Source organism: Miniopterus natalensis, chromosome 17, assembly GCF_054644295.1.
Source record: "Miniopterus natalensis isolate mMinNat1 chromosome 17, mMinNat1.hap1, whole genome shotgun sequence".
NCBI lineage: Eukaryota > Metazoa > Chordata > Mammalia > Chiroptera > Miniopteridae > Miniopterus > Miniopterus natalensis.
In genome coordinates this window covers 34,610,664-34,622,378 of record NC_142097.1, presented here as the reverse complement: position 1 = coordinate 34,622,378, position 11,715 = coordinate 34,610,664, and the positions used below count along the sequence as shown (strand labels likewise).

At 39.1% G+C, this 11,715-nt stretch overlaps 1 pseudogene; it reads left to right on the top strand.

Moving 5' to 3' along the window:
* The first annotated feature begins 6,188 nt into the window (after positions 1 to 6,188).
* Positions 6,189 to 9,318, top strand: LOC107530874 (keratin, type I cytoskeletal 18 pseudogene; annotated as a pseudogene).
* Positions 9,319 to 11,715: the final 2,397 nt, after the last annotated feature.

Below are 11,715 nucleotides of genomic sequence, written 5' to 3'. Positions count from 1 at the left end.
GGCCCAGGTAGATGATGGTGCAAGGGTGGAACCAAGAGTGAAGGAATAGTAGAGTTGTGTTGGATGACTAGTCTACCTGTAAGAGATCTGATGCTAACTCCAGGCAGATAGTGTCAGAATTGAGTTGAATTATAGGATACTGGGCTGATATTGTAGATAATTGCTTTTGGGGGGGAAAACACCCACACATCAGGTGACAAGAAGTGCCAGGAGTGAAGCGTTCTGTGTGAGTAGTAAAAGAGAAACACACAGGAGGAAGAGTAAGTTTTCCCTATTCATATGCACAGACCATTATTACTCATTTTATTTCTTATGTTGTGAACAGAGGACTGAGATCTAACTTTCCTAAATTTTCTAAACATTCTAAATTCCTGGAATTATCTATCTATCTATCTATCTATCTATCTATCTATCTATCTATCTATCTATCTATCTATCTATCATCATCTATCTATCTAGGTCATTTATCACCTATCTATCATTGTCATCTACAGCTTTATTGAGATATAAAGTTCACATACCATACAATTCACTCAAAGTTATAATTCATTAGTTTTTAAGTATAGTCACAGATTTTTGCAACCATTATCACAATCAGTTTTAGAACATTTTATCACCCCCAAAAGAAACTTCATATCCATTTAACCCAGAAAATACTCTGCATTTATCCCAACTCCCCCAGCAGCTCTAGGCAACCACTAATCTAATCTATTTAAAATATCTATATATCTATATATATCTTTATTGATTTCAGAGAGGAAGGGAGAGGGAGAGAGAGAGAGAAACATCAATGGTAAGAGTCATCATTGATCGGCTGCCTTCTGCACTCCCCCTGAGTGGAGATGGAGCTGCAACCCAAGCATGTGCCGTGATCTCCTGGATCATAGGTCAATGCTCAACCATTGAGCCATGCCCGGCCAGGCTAATCTACTTTCTGTCTCTATAGAATTACCTACTCTGGACATCTCATATAAATGGAATTGTGTGGTCTTTTAGGCCTGACTTTTTTCACTTAACACTATTTCTTTAAGGCTCACCCATGATGTAGCATATATCAATTCTTCATTCTTTTTTATTGCCAAGTAATATTTTGTTGTATGGTTACACACATTTTACTTATCCATTCATCAGTTGATGGGCATTTCAGTTGTTTTCCACTTTTTGGCTATTATAAATAATGTTATTATAAATAGACATGTCCAAGTTTCTTTTATAGACGTATGTTTTCACCTGTCCTGAGTGGAATTGCTGGGTCATGTAGTAACGCTATGTTTAATCTTTTGACAAACTGCCAGGCTGTTTTAACGTGGATACACCATTTCACATTCCCACCAATAGCATATAAAGGTTTCAGTTTCTTCACATCCTCAAGGTTGTGAAGTGGTATCTCACTGTGGTTTTGATTTGCATTTCCCTAATGGCCAGTATTGTACGTCTCTGCATTATGAGTATGCCTTCATAACATAGAGCATAATTTCATTTGCTCTTGGTCATTTATATATTGCTTACATATCTGAATGTCTATTCAGATCCTTTGTCCTTTTATAATTGGGTTATTGGTCTTTTTATTACTGAGTTGCATGAGTTTTAAAATATGTTCTGGATACCACTCTATTATCAGATATATGATTTGCAAATAGTTTCTCCCATTCTGTGGGTTTTCTTTTCTCGTTCTTGATGATGTCCTTTTAAGCATAAAAGTTTTTCATTTTTGTGAAGTCCAACTTACCTATTTTTCCTTTCGTCAGTTGTGCTATTGGTGTTATATCTATGAAGGGTTTGCCTAGCCCCAAACCACAAAGATTTATTCCTATATTTTCTTCTAAGAATTTTATAGTTTTAGCACTTACATTTAGGTCTACAGTCTATCTGAGTAGATTTTTGTGTGTGGTGTGAGGAAGGGGTCCAACTTCATTCTTTTGCGTGTTGATATTCAGTTGTTCCAGCACCATTTGTTGAAAGACTTATTTATCTTTTTGGGGGTAAATATTAATAATATCTAAAATTTGTTGAGCACTATGCATCAGCTAAGCACTGTTCCAAGGCTTTTACATCTGTTACCTTATTTAACCCTCACATAACTCTAAGGGGATGATTGAGGAGAGAAGTGTGGAGAGAAGGAAGCTGAATGTTAATTGTTTCTCAGGGCCAAGAAGAAGAACTAGGAGGTAAACCATCCCTTTTATTTTTTTCCACTTGCTTCTAATACCAGTGTCTGTGACTGGACTCCCTGATATGGATGGCATAGTGTTAAGGAGAAAACAAAAGTAAAGGATAGGGGATCTGCTCAAATCTTATTTTGCTGCTATCAAGAGGAATGGTATTATGACCAGAAAAGGTGACAAGATAAGAGGCAAGCAAATATCTTGATAGGGGTGATGATGCTTCGAGAATACTGTAATAAAATCTCATTGAGTTTAAAGCTCTTGGCCCAGAGGGATCATAGCTTAGAATGAAAGATCTTATAGATGAGATAACTCATTTGTTGCCATCATTTTAATTGAAATGTGGGCAACAGGGTGCTGGAAGACTGAAGACTTGCTGTTTTTTTTAAATGAATTAGGGACTTAATTCTGTCAATCCTAGAAGAAAGCTTGGTAGCCAGTGCAGACAAAATCCTAGAATGGCTTTTAAAGTGTAGGAAGAGAAGGGGTGGGCAGTAGGAGGTGGCATGAGTTCACCACTCAAGCTGACATTGATTTGTTAGTAATCCTCTCTCTGTATGTGTGCTAATAACGTTTAGTAGCTTGCAATACCAGCTCTCCACAAATTATATTTTCAGGTTGAAAACAGTATTTGAAGGGATAGGAGTAGTGTTAACAATTTGGAGAATTTGTAATTCTTTTCCAACAATAATTTTAGCACTTTAAAGAAAATTATTTTTGTGCGCCGCTGCTTTTCCTTGCTGACTTGCTCAATTAGATCTGTTCCATTTACATAAGAACATAAATATTTTAGAGTAAAACCCAATTTAATAAATGAACAAACTTATTAAGATGTAATTACTTTCCTAAGTTCTATGTTTTAAAAGTCATAATTAGAATATGGGTTACAAACTATTCTACTTGGAGCCTTTAGGGAGGTGTGTCTTATCTTGCTGTAATTTTATTTGGTTTAAAGTTAAACATGCATTAATATGGAATGAAAGACTTATAATTGGAGTCATTTCATATTGGTAAAGCAAAGTTTTATTAAAAACATATGTAGAATTATTATTTAAGATGGAGAAATGGGGAAGAAAAGCACCCCAAGAAGGAATTTCTGGTTAGGCTTCATCTTTCCCCACATATAAATAATTGTATACATTATTGATGAACATAAAGTCTAGATGTGAATGTGGATAGCATGGATCTAAGTAGAAAAGTACGAAAGCGTGCCTGGAATTAATACAAGTCAGCTTTAGGATAGTGATTTTCTGTGGGGAGAGAGAAAAGGAGAATCGAGGGGGTAGGGCTTTAGTTGTATCTGTAATATATTACTTTTAAAAAGAGTAAGAAAGAGGGTGGGTTTCTCTTATTTTCTGTGTGTTTGAAATATTTCATTAATTGAAAATTTGAAAACAAAGAAGAACATAAGCAGCTTAATTCTCTGATTGCTTTTCTAAAGGATCCAAGTGTTTATCTCCTGTTGATTTGAGAACATTGTTAAATAGGCTTAAAGGGTGCCTGGGGAGTTTATTTGTACAATCTTAGCCTATACTAATAATAACAACAGCTATAGTTTATTAAGCACGTAGAATGTGCCAGGCACTATTCGAGATGCTTTAATTATTCTCTCTACTGCTCTGATGATAACTGGATGAAAAATGTATTCCTTCATTCCCATTTAACAGATGGCAAGGTGAGCTGTAGGTCAAATTACTGCTGGTGATAAAATATGCTAAGTGAAAACTCAGACTTCCAAATATCAAGTTTAATATCCCAAAGATCATTTCTCATCTAATAGAGCTTTCTTTCTTTCTTTTTAAAAATATATCTTTTATCAATTTCAAAGAGAGGAAAGGAGAGGCAGAGAGAGAGAAAAACATCAATGATGAGAGAGAATCATTGATCAGCTGCCTCCTGTATGCCCCCTGCTGGGGACCTAGCCCAAAACCTGGGCATGTGCCCTGACGGAGAATCAAATCACGATCTCCTGGATCACAGGTTGATGCTCAACTGCTAAGCCACGCTGGCCAGGCTAATGGAGCTTTCTTTTTCCCAAAAGTTATTTCTACATTTTAATATGTTCACTTGAGAAAAATCAGAAAAGTATGGGCAGGGAAAAAGAAGATTAAAAAATTGCCTATAATTTCACTATCACCCAGAGAAAATTACTGCTAGTATATTAATAAGCACCTTTTATATGTTTTCCACGCATAAATTTCTATGAACTTTCAAATGCTTTGAGAAGAAATTGTGTCAGAATTTCTGTATTAGTATTGCTTATGGCACATAATATAGAATAAATTATAAATTTGGATTTTATTCCATACATGTCTGTGTATTTTTAAAAGCAGAGTTTTAAACTGAAAAAATCTTCTTTAAAGAAGCATATATGCAAAAGAAATTATATAGGCTACTTTTAAAAAAATCCTGGTGTTTACTACCTTGATCTATCTAATAGAAAGACCAACTGAACAGTAAATTGTAGAATCAATAAGGAGTATATTACCTGTTGTGGATAGTTTATTTCAAAGGACAGGTGTACCTTCACTTTAAGAAAAAAGAAAAATGACTATATAAAATATAGAAACCAATATTTCTAAATTTTAAACTTCTATCATGTAATTATAATCCAAAATGCTCAAAAAAAGAAACGTAAGCCCTGGCACTGTGGCTCGTTTGGGCGTCATCCTGTGCACTGAAAGGCTGTTGGTTCGATTCCGGTAAGGGTACATGCCCGGGTTGTGGGCTCGATCCCCAGTAGGGGACATGCAGGAGGCAGCCGATCAATGACTCATCACTGATGTTTCTATCTCTCCCTCTCTCCCTCTCGCTTCCTCTTTCTGAAATCAATAAAGACATATATATTTTTTAAAAGGATAAAAATTAAAAAGGGGGTTCAACCACTCCCACTGGCTGAAAGTAGAGTCAAGGTTCTGGGGAAAAAGAAATCTCATTTTTCTGTGAATCTTTGTTCTCATTTCTATTTTCTTTTGCAATTTACTGAATCAGACTACTTGGGAGACATACCAAAGAGTTTAAAATTTAGACTTTGTTCAACAGTTTGAAATTCATTCCAGAAAAAACAGCTTGGCTCTATGCATGATTTGATTTCAGAATTTCAGTTGACTTCATCTGCAGCTGCTCATGGCAAAACTAATCAACAGACATAGGTCAGCTCTAGAAAGGAGGTTTTTGTTTTTTAAAACTTCCATGGGAAAGCGTTGTCTTCTTTGGTAGAAACAAAACCAAATTATCTTCACCAGGAAGGTAAGGAGTTTTGTACAGGACCTTAGTTAACTAGCACATTTCTGGTTTGGTTTCTGGGACAGGTACATACCTGGATTTCTCATTTCTTAATACAGTTGTGTCACTCACATAAAAAGAACTGTGTGCTCCCTCTGGCCTCCCACAGCCCTCTATTAGAGATAATACTGTAATTGTTTTTGCGTCTTTGCCCTCTACTAAATTATGAGCTTGGTTAGGTCAGAGATGATACTGTCTTCATGATGCCTAGTGGGCCCTCAATAAATGAATGAATAGCCTTGGCCAGTGTGGCTCAGTTGGTTGGGCATTGTCCCGTGCACCAAAAAGGTTGTTGGTTTGATTCCGGATCAGGGCACATTCCTAGGTTGTGGGCTCAATCCCTGCTAGGGGGTGTGCAGGCGGTATCTCTCTCTCCCTCTCCCTTCTTCTCTCTCTAAAAGTCAATGAAAAATATTTTTTTTAAAAAAAGAATGAATAAATATTAAGGGCAGATAAATAAATGTCATGGGCAGCTAGGAAGATCATTTGGCACTAGGCCTACATGTGGAACATCAGTGAAGACTCTGAAATCTCACTGGGCAAAGCCTTCTATGTGATGGTCAGAAACCCTGAGCAATCTTAAGTTGCCAAAAATTCAAAGAATTTAGTCACACATTGACTGCTTTTTGTGTATAGTCCACACCCAGCACTCACAGTCTCTAATTTGATACAAAGCAGAAATAACTGTAATCCAGGTACTGACTTAGAATCTTTACACATATTTCTTATTAAATTATAATGGCCCTATGTGGTAAGTGTTATTAGCTGCTATTTTATAGGTTAAATAACTAAATTCATAAAGCTAACTAAGCCCATGATCACTGAGCCAGGAAGAGGTGGAACTGGTCTTTGAATTCACTTCTGCCTTATCCTTCCACCATATCTTCTGTTATAGTTACACATTGTATATCTCACAATGGAGCTATAAGGAACAAGGGACACTCAAGCATGATATTAATTAAAATTTTCATATGATATTCAAGAAATCAGAGACTGATTCTCAACTTCAGCCCTGAAATTGAAGACAGTAATATAAAAATGTATCTTGATTTCCCCCCAAGGAATTTCCTTCTCTTACCCACATAGTGAGCATTAACAATGAATGGGAAGTGCTTTCTGAACAGTATAACATCATTTTTAATATTTATGATGCCCATGAAACACACAAACATCTGTTGTACAGAGTTATTGCTATGAAAGCATACTTAAGTGCCAAGTTCTTGCTCTCATGTAGACGAGCCAGACCTTTAAGTAGTTGCCCCTCTGGAGATTTCTAAATAGCAAGGATTCCAAGAAGATGGGAGAAAGACAGTTTTAGACTCAACTCATCTTGAGGAATATTAGCTCATTTTATTATGGCCAATAGCTCATGGTAATTTTAAATAAAGTTATGTTTCAGTGGTCTACATGACCTTTCATATCGGGATGACTACAACACACACACCCCTGAAGCTGAAGTTATGGCTTCCCCTGAGAAATAAATTTAGAAAAGTCTCAAAAGTTCTACAGATGAATGAGACCATCCATAAGCAGGAAAGACATTTCTAAGACATCTGCTCTTGAAGTAAGACTGCAGAAGAGTTGGGCACATCCCAAACCCAATCAAGGCAGCCTGTGAGTACCCTCAAGGAGCAGGCCTGACTTGAGGTAATTATTAAGAGAAAAGTCTTTTACTCTGTTTCTAAAGAGAACATGTTAATGGAAGAGAGTGGTCAGCTTGGTTCTCTGATAGCAGAGTTGAGTCAGTGGAGCCAGTGCCTTCACCAGAACTTCCTGACTGTGTGAGCTAGTCTCCGTGTGTACTAACACAATTTAGTTTAGCAAAGCTGAGTTTCAGACCTTAAACATCAATCACATACAAACAAGTAGGTGCTGAAGACACATTTGTTCATGTAAAAAGAAGGGTTGGGGATATTGGACAGGGATAGGGGTGTTAGTCGATTACTTTAATGATTAAAAAAAACAAGGGCAGCTGGAACCTGAATCTTGTCCTCTTGCCTTCCTCCCGAACAAGAGCTTCAGCACCTGCACCAGCTTTTGCATCAACTGCTAGACCCTGGGCTCCACATAGTCACCCAGCAACCAGGCTGGCCTGCCAGCAGGGCAGCCAGCATCAATCAATACAAGTGCTGGGGGTTTGGGCTCCCAGACCATGTCCCACTCCACCAGCATGCAGGGCAATTAGCGGTCCAGGGGCCTGGCTGCAGGGATGGACAGGGGTCTGGTGGGCATGATGGGCATCCAGAGCTAGAAGGAGACTATACAATGCCCGAGTGACTGCCTGGCCTCCTGCCTGGAGAGGATAAGGAGCCTGGAGGCTGATAATTAGAGACTGGAGAGCAAAGTCTGGGAACACCTGGAGAAGGGACCCAGGTCAGAGACTGGGGGCATTATTTTAAGACCATCAAGGACCCAAGGGCTCAGATCCTTGTCAGTTCTGTCTACAATGCCCACATCGTTCTTGCTGCTAATGACTTCAGAGTCAAGTATGAGAGGGAGCTGGCCATGCCCCAGTCTATGGAGAGTGACAAAAATGGGCTCCTAAAGGTCATTGATGATACTAATATCACTCGACCACAGCTGGAGACAGAGATGGAGGCTTTCAAGGAGGAGCTGCTCTTTATGAGGAAGAACCATGAGGAGGGAGTAAATGGTGTACAAAATCAGATTCCCAACTCTGGGTTGACCTTGGAGTTGGATGCACCATTCTCAGGACCTCAGGGTATCCAGGCCCAGTATGACCAGCTGGCTTGGAAGAACTGATAGGAGCTAGACAAGTACTGGTCCCAGCAGACTGAGGAGAGCACCTCTACGATTGCTGAGGTAGGAACTGCTGTGATGACACTCACAGAGCTGAGATGTATGGTTCAGTACTTGGAGATCAACCTGGGTTTATTGAGAAATCTAAAGGCCAGTTTGGAGAACAGCCTGAGGGAGTTAGAGAGACACTATGCCATGTAGATGGAACAGCTCAACGGGACTCTGCTGTACCTGGAGTCAGAGCTGACCCAGACCTGGGCTGAGCGGAAGCGCCAGGCCCAATAGTATGAAGACCTGAAGTGAGGGAAGACACGTAATATGAATAGGACCACAGTTTAATGATTTTTCACCTTACTAACTATAGATAAGAGGTTTTCTTACCCCGTGAAACCGGAGGGTGTGCTACAAGGAGAAAACAGCTGTAAAAAGATAAGAGATGCCTTGGGGCCTAAATGGATCCATTGCTCAGAAAAGAAAATACATTTTGAGAACAGATGTGCTTTGATATGGTTGCTGTGCCTAGATCGTGACCCCCTCCGGGAGTCTGCCTTAGGAATGCTGATTATTCTCTGGTCCCAGGAACTGGTGGAGCTGGATTTTAACACCACTGAAAATTAACTACTCTGTTATCAGACTTCAAGATCCTGGAAGGAGACACACAGACCACGGACCCTGCATCCATTACCCTTCCCCCACTTCCTTCTTGCATGCAGCCTTTCTTCCTTATGCATGGATAATCAGCTGGCTAGTAGGAGGTGTTAGAGCAGAGTTTACAAGACGACCTGCTGCTCTCTCCATACTGCTGGCATTACTGGAATAAATGCTCATACATGATTCAACCTTGTCTCTACTTAATTTGGCTCAAGTAGTGACAGGCAGCCTGGACCCATTTAGTGTCCCATGATCAGACCTGTTGAATGTTAAGGTCAAGCTGGAGGCTGAGGTCACTACCTACCACCACCTACTGGAAGAAGGGGAGGACCTCTATCTTGGCACCACCCTGGACAACAGCAACTCCATGCAATCCATCAAAGAGACTACCACCTGCAGGATTGTGGGCTGCAAAGTGGTGTCTCAGGTCAGCGACACCAAAGTTCTGAGGCATTAAGGCAGCGGATCCAGGGCACCCCATGGGGGGTAGGAGGCCAATAAAAAAATTCAGAGATGATTGATTTTTTTTTTTAAAAAAGCAAGAAACAAAATCAGTCAGACTTCATGGGAACTCAAAACTCAGGAACAGAGCTCATTTCCCTATCCTGCATTCTACCCATGATATCTTGCTTCTGCACTTTTTTTGCATAAATATTCCATCTTTTTTTTCAGTCTTCTTTGCTTACTTATAACCTCTGCTCCCTCATAATTTTGGCTTTGTGAAACTTTGGATAGCCTTGGTGCCAACTCTAGTTAACCTTCCAGTTCTGGAGCTCATCACTACCTACAGACTCAGTGCCTACTAATTCAGGTTTTCAGGAGAAAGATTCTGACTGGTTCAGCTTAAGTCAAGAGTTCTCCAATTGTCCAGTAAGCTGTGGCTGGAGGGTTACTTGACAAAAATAGCTGTGTAGGCTTGCTCTTTTGTCAAGGAGGCAGCTTTCACAGAAAGGACTGTGGACTGGGTATGCACCCCCAAAATAGGTCTTCTACAGATGTCAAACTGAGGTTTCTCTCCTTTTGAAATCTACACAATTTTTAAAAAACCACCAAGGAGTATATCCTGAGTTACGGAGAAAAATTGTAGTCATACATTTTCTGTATTTTAATGGAATTTCTATGGACTGCCATTTTCCAGTTGCTTGCATTTTCAATTTGTTCTTTGATTGCTTAAAACACAGACATCTTTTCTTTCTTGCCATGCAATGAAATGTTCTATTTTGATACAGTATGTGTTAGTCATAGTGTTTGCATTTTCATTATGATATCGAGAAGTTAATCTGTGCCACTCGTTTTAACTAGTGTAGTTAAGGGCTTTTGATGGTTTCTTGTGATAATCGCGTTATGATTTTCACCCTTTTATGTTTCAGACTACATAATTTCTGGAGTGTTAAGAGAAGTGCCTGAAATTTTACTTGTAACTCTTGATTTAATAGTGATACTGAAGAGCCCTAGGTTGCCCTTAATTTACAAACGAATTCCAAAAGATCGCTTCTAAGTCAGTTGTTTGAAACTGAAATGTATTCCCCTAGTGGTGCACAAGAGGTTATTTAACCTATAATATATTCACTCAGATATTCCATTAAGAGCCACTGTTTGACTGGCACTGTGTGAAACGACTGTGTTTACAACATGAACAAAACAGATACAGTCCCTGTCCCCATGATGCTACAGTCTATGGGAGGAACACAAACAGGCAATCAGTTACGTTAGGGCTAATAATAGTAATAGCTGACCCTGGGTGCCTGGCGTATAGTAGGTTCTCCAAAAATATTCATAGGATACATGTCTCAATAGATTAAAAGTGAATAATTTACATTTATTATTTCATTTCATCTTCTCACTTCTCCGAGGACTTAACCTTTTAAAATCTCTAATCTTAACTAACCTGGTTAGTAATTCCACTAAGAAAGACAAATTTACAATGGATATATTTTAAAACTTTTTATTGATGTATAAAATATATACAGAGCCCTAGCCAGTTTGGCTCAGTGGTTAGAGCATTGGCCTGTGGACTGAAGGGTCTGGGATTCGAGTCTGGCCAAGGGCATGTCCCTTGGTTGCAGGCTCGATCCCCGGCCCCAGTCGGGGTGCATGTGGGAGGCAACCAGTTGATGTGTCTCTCTGACATCGATGTTTCTCCCTCCCACCTCCCTTCCACTCTCTCTGAAAAGAAATGGAAAAAATATCCTTGGGTGAGGATTAAAAGAAAAGAAAAGAAAATAATAAAATAATAAAATAAAATAAAATAATAAAATAAAAACAGAGATGTATGCATATATCAAGTCCAACTCAATACATTTCCACAAACTGATCACACCTGATCAAGAAACAAACTTTACCAGCATCCCAGAGCTTTCCTCGTGCCTTTCACAGTCACTGCCCCCTGAAAGGTAAAGGATGTTATTTATAAATTACAATGGGTTGGGTAGCGGTCGTTTAATAATGTATTAGAGAAGAAGAAAGATATTTAAATAAATCCTAAGTTGTCCACTTAGGACTCAATAAAATGTGTTACCAGGCTTGTTTATTTTGTCAGTTATGATTAGGTTCAGCTGTACATAAATGAACATTCAAAATAACAGTGACTTAAGTAAGGCAGTTTATTTCTCTCGGACATGAAAGAAGTTTAGAAAGAGATATTTAGGGATGATTTGGCAGCTCCGCAGTTACTAGATACCCAGTTTCTTTCTATTTTACAGATCAGCCATTCTAAGGCATAGCTAGTGATGGTCCCAGATGGCTATTGGGAATCCATCGATCACCTGACATTCCAGACAGGAAAAAGAAGGAAGGGCAAAGGGACTTTAAGACCTCTCAGCTGGTTAAGTTTACTTCTAAGGAGTGTGTCCCC